At 42.3% G+C, this 9,431-nt stretch overlaps 1 protein-coding gene across 3 annotated transcripts in view; it reads left to right on the top strand.

The window, feature by feature from the left end:
- LOC116385509 (ADAMTS-like protein 1) overlaps nt 1-9,431 on the top strand; it is an 80,922-nt gene that overhangs the window by 20,508 nt on the left and 50,983 nt on the right. The window lies entirely within an intron of this gene.

Raw genomic sequence — 9,431 nt, 5'->3', positions numbered from 1 at the left:
GTGTGTGTGTGTGTGTGTGTGTGTGTGTGTGTGTGTGTGTGTGTGTGCGCAGTATGAATTTATGAACAAAACTCTGAATGGAAATCCACTGCTAAGATATGTCTCCGTCCGTCTTTGTAGACGCTTTTGTCCGGGCGCGGGCGGTCTTTGTGTTTACACACAGCATCATTACTGATGGAAGTTCGAGGTCACAGTCAATTAATGCCACTGAGAGACCCGCAGATCGGCCAATGAAACGATCAGACTATTGAAATGCTGCGATTGAGAGCTGTAACACAGCTGCTGCAGACTCCAGTCTGTCCATGTCTGATGGTTGGACTGCTGCCAGCGTTGTGTTAATGTGATAGTATGCAGCGTTCACTCTCTCACTATGCAGCAGGGACGGTTCTCAGTGATGCTTTCAGTTAGTTACACTATGTGTATGTGCTGGATATTGGACTGACTTTATTTACACCAAACATACAGTATGCTGACAGATATCAACAAGAATGTCTACCGAGTTCACCATCTTAGTTTTGTGTGTTAGCATCCTAACATTCGCCAATTTGCATTAAACACAAACTAATGGAAAAGTAATTTGTTTCGCAGGTAATTCATCATAAACCAAAGTATTGTACTAATGATGATGGCGCTCGATGAAAAGTCAAGGGATCACCAAAGTCATTATAATTTATCCTGGGGGAGACGGGAACAAGTGGACCAGATTCCACGGCAATCCATCCAGTAGTTGTTGAGACATTTCACTCAAAACTCAAAAATGTCAGTAGGATTCATCCTCTGGGGACCATGCATGTCTGATTGTCCCAAATCATCTGGTAGACGTTGAGAGATTTCACTGGATGAGTGAATGTTATGACTAGCTGTAGGCTCTAGCGGAAAAGTCACGGTATTACCAAATTAATTGGGATTCATCCTTTGGGGACCATGAATTTATTTCCCCAAATTTCACGGCAATTCATCTTGTCGTTGTTGATATACTTCACTCTGAAGCCATGCCGCGAGCATGACTGAAATGTTACTCAATGTTACTCTCTTCGGTTATATTTAATGTGCGCTCTTTATATAATTTGACTTGGACTAGTTGCACCAGTTCAGGGAATTGGCCACAAACAGAAAAGCTTTATTTTGATATGATCCTGTATTTATTTAGCTCAAATTTCCTCAGATAAGGTTGTTGTACTTCTCTTCATCTCTAAAACTTGTATACCTGCCCAGATGGTTTCTTGAGACCACCTATCCCTGCCCCCTCATTGTAATTGATATCATTTGTAAGCCTCTATTTGTGGGAAACTAAATGATGGATTTGGCCAATTTGCTTTTAAGCCTATAAGGTCTGTAAAGACAGAGGAGGTGGAGATGGATGATCTTGGGAAACTGACTCTGTCTCACCCTTTTTGAAAAACGTGATTTGGACAAGATTGTCCACCCTCGCTTGCTTGAGTTTCACACTCTTACATAACCTTCTCGCTTGCGTTACAAGCTGTAATCGGCTACAACAAAGGGCCAAGGCCATCCATCATGAGCAGAGGCAGTAGTCAGAGAAACAAGTGGTTTTTTTTTTGTCTTTAAGTGGATGGAAGATGCAAACTGGGTGGATGTCATAAAGCAGAGCTATTATGTCAATGCTGAGTCCAGCTGAGGCCTCTCAGCTGCTACTTTTTCTTTCACTCATTGGACTGCTAGCTTGGCACAGATTATGCTGGACCACAGGGAATTATCAAAGAATTTGATGTTTCAGAACCCAAAGTCATGTCATTTATTTTCGGTTCTTTTATGTAGTCTTGACAAGCTACTTTTACTGTAAGTTCTCAAGATTTTTCAAGAAACGACATGTGATGTTACCAGATCTGGTCTTCCCTTCCCTGCTCCGTCACTCTGCCCTCAATAGCATCACCATGGGAGCCTATGTGGGCCTGACAGTGATATTTTTTATTTTTTATTTTTTTTGCTGCTGTTACTGATGTTACTGTACAACCAATGGGTTAGGTGTGTCATTCCCATCATCGGGCTCCTTTTCTTTATCTTTCAGAAGGGCCCGCTTAACTTTGTTTGGACACAAGTAACAAATCTAGTAGTTCATTTCTCTGTCCAACAGCTGCGAGTCATCCAGTCTTATTTTAAAGCTGCATGAATGAGTGTTTTTGGCTACGTACTGTAGTGGCATAACTCCACAAAAAGAGGATCATCACACAGGCATTTGATACTTTATTGACTTATGATGTTGATGAGTTGGCAATACAGTTGCGTATTCATGCACCCAGAGTAATGTAGCAATATCAGTGTTCATTTGGAGTGCAGCTTTAAGAAATAAATCATTAGAAGAGAAATAACTCCGGTTAATTGTTTTTATCTGGCTACTTTTGTCTGTCTAGTTCATATAAAGCACTGCGAAAATGAGTCAATTATTTGACATATTTGCACTTCAACGGATGCTTTAAATAAGGTCAGTGGTTAACACAAGCTTAAGAGATTTTAAAGTTTTGTTCGAGGATATAAAATACCCCTCTCGTGAATTTTGAAGCTTTTACATGTCTTAAAAGAGGCGGTTGCTGACAAATGGCTAAATGAGAAAACGTCATCAGGCCAACTAGTCCGCCTGTACAGCCTTGCTGTGTACTTACTTCTGCCGATTTCATTCACGCTTCAAAAATCATACAAGTGGTGTTTATTTGTTCGGCAAGATTATCTTGCCGAACAAAACGTGTTATAAACTTGTTTTTGCACACAATGTTTATTTTCTGCAATGATCCAAAATCAAATCGTGAAATCCCATTGGCTCTTTGTCGAGGGAACCAATGTGACTCCAGTGTTTTGACCAGTGAGTCTAAAGTGATTCTTCATATTTGGCCGCATACCTTTTGGTTGCGTGAATATTTTCCCCATGGAGAGAAATGCTGCAAATCCAGATTTGAAAGGAGGCCTCCTGTAACCACTACATCACTGTGACATCTTCTGCACAGCTGCTTGACTTGTGTGTTTTTCTCTCACCAGCTCAAACAGAATCTTGGTAGAACACTCGTTTTTGTTTATGACAGCAACACTTTCCCTGTGATGCTTCTACTGTACAGAATGATCCCACTCATGTCCCAATCCAACATTTCAGTGATATAACTGCCACTGAGGTTGAATCATGTCAGCACAGTGTCTGTGGTATACAGTATGTATTGTATTAAGAAAAACAGACTTGGTTTGGTGGTCTTACAGTAAGGAACGCCATGCTGTTCCTTAGGCTGTCAAAACTCTTTTGATGGCCTCATTAAAAACCTCCACATTAAATGTAATAGCAGTCGTTACCTGAGCGGAGAAACCGCACCGTGCCTGGTGCAAAGATTAATGTTAGCGGTGGAGCTATTTTTGCAATTTTGAGATCTCTCCCTGCTGGTTAATGTGTTACAAAAAGCACTGGATTTCCTAGCTCGCATCAGTTTGTATTGTAAGCCAGGAGAAGTCAGCACAGGGGTGTCCCACCGCATAATTCGCCCCCCCCCCCGACTAAAGTCGAAACTCCATGATGAGCCCTTGTGGCCCCCCGCACATGGTCGCGAGATGGACTAACCTGTCTACTTAGCAGGAAACATGCTACCTGCTAATGTGGCACATTTGGACCGGTCAAGCGCTCGAGTTGCAGTCAGCTTGTGGTCAGCTCGGGAAGTGAGGGATTGTGATTTATCGTAAGAGCACAGCCGGTGTGATTATTACAGTATCTGGTCTCTGTTTGCGTTGCAGGCTGATATTCTGCGGTAGAGAAAGGGATTCTCTCAAAAGCCAGAGGCTAGTTGAATAAAAACAGTGGTATTAAATGATCGATGATGACCTCTTCAGATGACTGTTGCTTTATACAGAAAAGCCACAGGACACAGTCAGTGGACTCAGACCTTGAATATCACTTAAACCTTCTGACTGAAGGGGCTGTATCTGTAACCATCGATTTAGTTCCTTCTTATTAACTGAAGAGACGTTTACTTCACATCACAGATACGAGATGGTATCTTCTCATCAAACTCCTTGCGAGAAAGTGATCTATTAAAGAATACTAACTTGTTCCATGTAAAGTTCACGGCAATAATCCCACCATTCATGAATACTTAAAGCGCATTTATTAAATATGGAGTCCCAAAAAATGATTATACATATTTACAAAGCCTTAAATAGTCCACTTTGTGTTGCAAATGTAAGGCTTTTAATTGTTGCTATGTGACAACAGTCACGTAGGCATGCATTCAATGGTGGCAGGTGTCGATGTCTTGCTTCATCCTCTGCTTCCTGTCAGATGATAAACACCTAAAAGAGTAAAGCGTAATAAACAGTTAGAACTTATGCAACCAAGGATTCGTCATGTGATTCTGCTGGTGTTGGCTGATGTTACAGTATGCAGGCTGAAGTCCAGTCAGTTATGATACTTAGTGGGCAGACGACGTACATAGGTTCACAAAGTACGTCACTCAGGCACCCTTGCTTATGTCTGAAGCAGGACTGTTTGCTTCTTGAAGAGCCCAATAAGCCGACACTGATAACGGTGGCCATGTGAGGTTTTTACTGTTCTGCTTTGACAGAATAGTAATAGAGCCTTGCAACACACCCTGCATCAGTAACACCTCCTTTACCTTCAATAACTTTTTAGAGTTTGCAAATTATCTAAGAATTTACCAAAAGGTTTTTTGTGTGCATCTTTACTAAGTATTAGTTGGTACAAACTGTATGCAATTACCTAAGTAGGGTGCAATTAAAAAGTTAAATTACAACAATTTGAAGGTAGTCAGCAATTAAATACTTTTTTTCATCAGAATTATTGTATAGCTTCCCTGTAAAAAGGTGGACTTGAATTTGAAATTTGAAGCATTTTCTCTTACATTAATGAAGAACAGCTCTCACCTCTTTCTCCTTATTTGCTAACTCGGTCACTGGTTTGTTCTCCAAGCGCTGTAAGTAGCCTCTAAGATCCTGGCAGGTGGCATGTCGTCTCTGGGACCTGTCCATTGAGGATTTTTGTCCATTGTCATCCTCCTGGCGTGCAGCCTGCTCCTCACAAAAGCCATCTCCGGAGGGTACCAGTCTTTGGAGCTCCTCTTCCTCACACTTTGATATTTCTGGGCCTCTTTGATATTTCTGGGTGTCTGTACCTCCACTGGACCGATGGGAGGCTGCGACGACGTTCAGGGGAAATGACCGATCCCACTGCCATGGCTTTGAAGAAGCAGAAGTAAACACCTCACAACCGAATGTGCTCCCGTGTCTGTTGTTCAAGCAGCGCTGCACGGCCTGTCATGCAGTGTTCGGGAGTGGAGTGAAGAAACCGTAATGCCGCAAGTCAAGTGCTATGCGGTCAAAGTCTTGTTTATTGAGGGTATTTACACCATCAGCACTCTTATCCTCTCTGTCTCAAGTTTATAACACATCGGGCCAATGGAATTGTTGTTCGTCACATTATCTTTCTGACGTCTGTATGATCCTCTTCATTCTTCAACCATATATGGGTGTGATGCCCCAAACACATCAACGTATGGGCTTACCATACTGTCCCATAACATGTCAAAATTAGTCCATAAAGCCTAAAAAGGCTGAACATTATAAAGTCTGCTGTTTGGCTCGTGACATCCCCTTGGAAATGGAAAAGGTTAGCTGCTAATTTGAACATGCGCCACTTGATCAGTGTCACATATAACTATCAATAAAAAAAACAGTCCATACTGCCATACATTACTATTATTCACGCCCATCAATTGACATGGCCTTTCTCTTCCATTCTGTTTAGAATTCATTGATCTGTCCCCGCATTATTTTTTGCACCAGTATCCTGTTTAAACGGGAAATACAGCAAATTAAACGAGCAACATGCTGTTTCATGGGGACTTTGAACGGCCGTGTCAAAGAAGTCCACGCATCATTAGGAAGGTGCTCCGCATCGTTATGAATCATTAAAACATGAGGGTAACGGAGCGTGAACGCAAAGGGATGTAATGACAGCGGCAGGGAAATGTTTCATCTATTAAAGGTAGGACCCCCCCCCCCCCCCCGCCTCGTCCCTTGAGGCTCTATTTCCCGTGCTGTTCAAGATGAGAAGTGGTTGGAGTTAAAGAGGGCAGCAATGAGACAGTTTGAGCTCCTTGCCACTCTTCTCCTCATGCTCGCAGGACAGACTGCACTTGGGAGACGGTCGTCAGTAAATCAAGTTGAGAGAAATCTGGCAGAGAAATTCGGGGGAGAAGGTACATCTTCAAAGGCGGTTCGGAGGAAGAACGTGACGACAACTACATAATCCATCAGGAATCAGAGAACGTGATGAAAGTGGTGTTTCACTTTTTATTTAGTCTCCCAGAGAGCTTAGTCAGCTATAAACAGCAAAGCAGTTTCATACATTCAGCAGATATGTAGCAACATTAGCATTCATTCGGAGTTCTGTTCCTGGCTTCCAGGCAAATGTATATTGTAAATATATGTAAATATATATTTACTCTTCTTTAACCACTCTATGACTCTGTCACGGCCTTACCTTTTGTCAGTCCTGAAATCCTGAAGCGGCCGTGTGCTTTGGTCTGTAATGAGCAAATATCAAACTAAGTGCCCCATAATCCCATGGTCCCTTCATGGTGAGCGGGAACAATCCTCAAACAGATCGATTTGTGGGGGCCGGGGGACAGATAAGTCCTGGGATGAGAAAAAGGGGCACCCTTTTTTACTTTAGCTTTTGAAAGAGGAAGGGACAAGGAGGGGAAACGAAGGCCACAGTGTTTCCTCCTCCAAAATGTGTTAAGTGAAAGCTCGCATAAATCCCCTTGAAAGTGGATTAGCAAAAATATCTTTTCCTCTTAGGTTTCATTCAGACAGGAGCCAGTCTCGAAAAAGTGGTGTCCTTATCTAAACATTGGACGGAATCGTATTAATCAAAGGCAGCAGTGCACAAAACACAAGTCTCGGCTTTGGCCTAGTGCAGCATGGTAAAAGTCACTCGCTTTTCACAGTTTCCACCCAAACAGTGGAAGCTGGCACCACGTTATAGGAAAGCTCAATTATAATATCAGGTTGGTGTTATTACTGTTGATTATGTGCTTTTGAAGACCTGACTTGCTCCCGAGTTCACTTCCTCTCCTCTTCCCTGGTTGAGCCATGCTCTTTGAAATCTAACCCGCCTTGGAGGTTAATGAATCACCGGCCTGGTTCCCTGTTTTATTTTCAACCCTTGGCCTTTTGTCACATTGACGTACACATACGCACACACACACACACACACACACACACACACACACACACACACACACATTGGATTTGAGCCTGTAGTTTTGGAGATCGGGATGGGATGCCCGTCAGAGTTGGTTGTTTCAATCACAGCCGCCCTGCAAAGCAGCAGTGTGTGTTTTCTTAACCCCTGTCATGTTCATTTCAAATAAACTCAAGCATCGCCTGAGCATGCATGTACAGAATCGAACACATTCACATTAGATCCCAGAGAGAAAAAATAATCAATGTATTGATGTTAAAGAAGGCTCATGCAACTCAGGTTTTATAATAGTTTTACCTGCATTATGATTATGTTAAGTCAACGTAAATGGTTGTTTAAACCCAGACCTGACTCTGCCATTGTTGTGTTTACAGCTATGTTTGCTACTTGGGGGCAGCAAACATAGCTGTAAACACAACAATGGCATGTTATCAACTTATAAAGTTGTTTTTGGCTAATGTGTTAGCAAAGCAGTTTCCTATCAACACATTCAGCAGATATATAGCAACATTAGCATTCATTTGGAGTTCTGTTCCTGGCTTCCAGGCAAATGTAAGTGCAGTATTTACTCTTCTTTACCCACCAACTCCTGAGGGAAATTTGTGGCTCTTTAGCAGTTAGCTAATTGGCCTTAAACGCAAAGTCTAAATCCAAAAGTTTTGACCGCGTGGTGGTGCTAGATGAAAAGGCAAGGGATCCCCGAAGTCATAAGGATTTATCCTCTGGGGACGCTGAATGGCAATCCATTCAATTGCAAACAGTGAAACATTTTTCAGTGTTTGACCAAAACCTGTGACATTTCCCTTTACCTCCTGCCTACAATGTCTCTCTTGTACAGGAATGTCACACTACCTGTATTGTGTACAAATTAAAAATATCAGTGGGTGCAATCCAGGCAGCAAATATGTTAAAAAATATACGTAAATAATGAATTTTGTCTGTCATCAACCCCCTTGATGACCCCCTTTCGTTTCGATAGTGTGACCCAGCATTTTGCACCCTCTTTTGAAATATCCAGTCCCCTGCCAGATCCTAATGGTCCAGTGGGGGTGTGCAGGATGCTTGACATTGGCACCGGACAGCCAGTTTAGTTTGTTAGCTTAGGGAGAAGGGTTTGATAGATCCCCCTTTTGAGACGGCAGCGAGTGCGAGTGTAGCTGTCATGCACCATTAGCCTGTGGCTCAGCCTGGTTCCAGCGTATCGCACGGCCTTCAAGGAAGATGGATGCAAACTTCAGAATGACAAGGAAATGGTTGTCAGATTTGTCTGGTGTTAAGACACTAAAAGGGTGAGAAAATAATTTCTGCAGACGGTGTAAAAAATTCTCTTGAGAAAGAAGCAATCGGCATGTTCATCTCGACCGGGCCTCCATTTAGCCTTGAGCGAGGACATCTGGTGACTTAAGTGGTTTTCAGCACATCTTAGCCGACACACACACACACATCCGCAAAGCTTCTCTTGATAATTGTATGCATGACTTATGTTTGCTTTACCCCTGGCTTGTAGTTGTGCAACATTGACATTTTCAGCATCGATGGCAGAAAGGACACGCTTCAGCGGAGATCTCATGTTATATTCAGGCACCCAATAGTAGGCCGTATTATGATAAAGGTTTTTCATATCACTTATTTAGTTTCCCATGCTAAATGCATTCAAGTCTGTGGGGTATATAGTTTAGAAGTTTTTTTTAGTTTTTTTTTAACTGCTGAGTCATTCTGAGAAACACATGCTGTATTAAATTCCAGCAGTGTGTTTTACAAGTTTCTCACAGTTTTTACACTTGCAGAGCCCAACACACAGCCGCTTTGCAGGTGAGGAATTATAAACAGTCCAACATTACATTTGTTAAGCTGACTGTTTTATCTAAAGCAATATATTTTTTTACTTTATGAGCTAAGTTGCACTCTAAACAGATGAGTCTTCAGTCTGCGCCGGAAGATACATAAAGAAATACGAAAGAAACAGACAACTTAAATGTTACGTCGTGGCCCAACAGCTGCCACATGTGCACATCCATACCCCACAAAAGTGTGCTTGTACATTACGATCTATGTCATCTGAGTAGGCCTTTGCCCACATTTTGCTGCAGTAACTTATGTGTTGTTACAGATGCCTTACACAGTGTAAGTGACTGCAGCTAAGCGGTGCTGGGTGCTGATTTGTCTTATTTAAGAGTCCACTCTGTGGATCTTTCCCACACAAAGCTGGTGTAAG

The sequence above is a fragment of the Anarrhichthys ocellatus genome, unplaced genomic scaffold (assembly GCF_004355925.1).
Source record: "Anarrhichthys ocellatus isolate YVR2014 unplaced genomic scaffold, GSC_Weel_1.0 scaffold11, whole genome shotgun sequence".
Lineage (NCBI taxonomy): Eukaryota > Metazoa > Chordata > Actinopteri > Perciformes > Anarhichadidae > Anarrhichthys > Anarrhichthys ocellatus.
The sequence above is the reverse complement of the archived record's forward strand: the minus strand, read 5'-3'. Positions and strand labels throughout refer to the sequence as shown.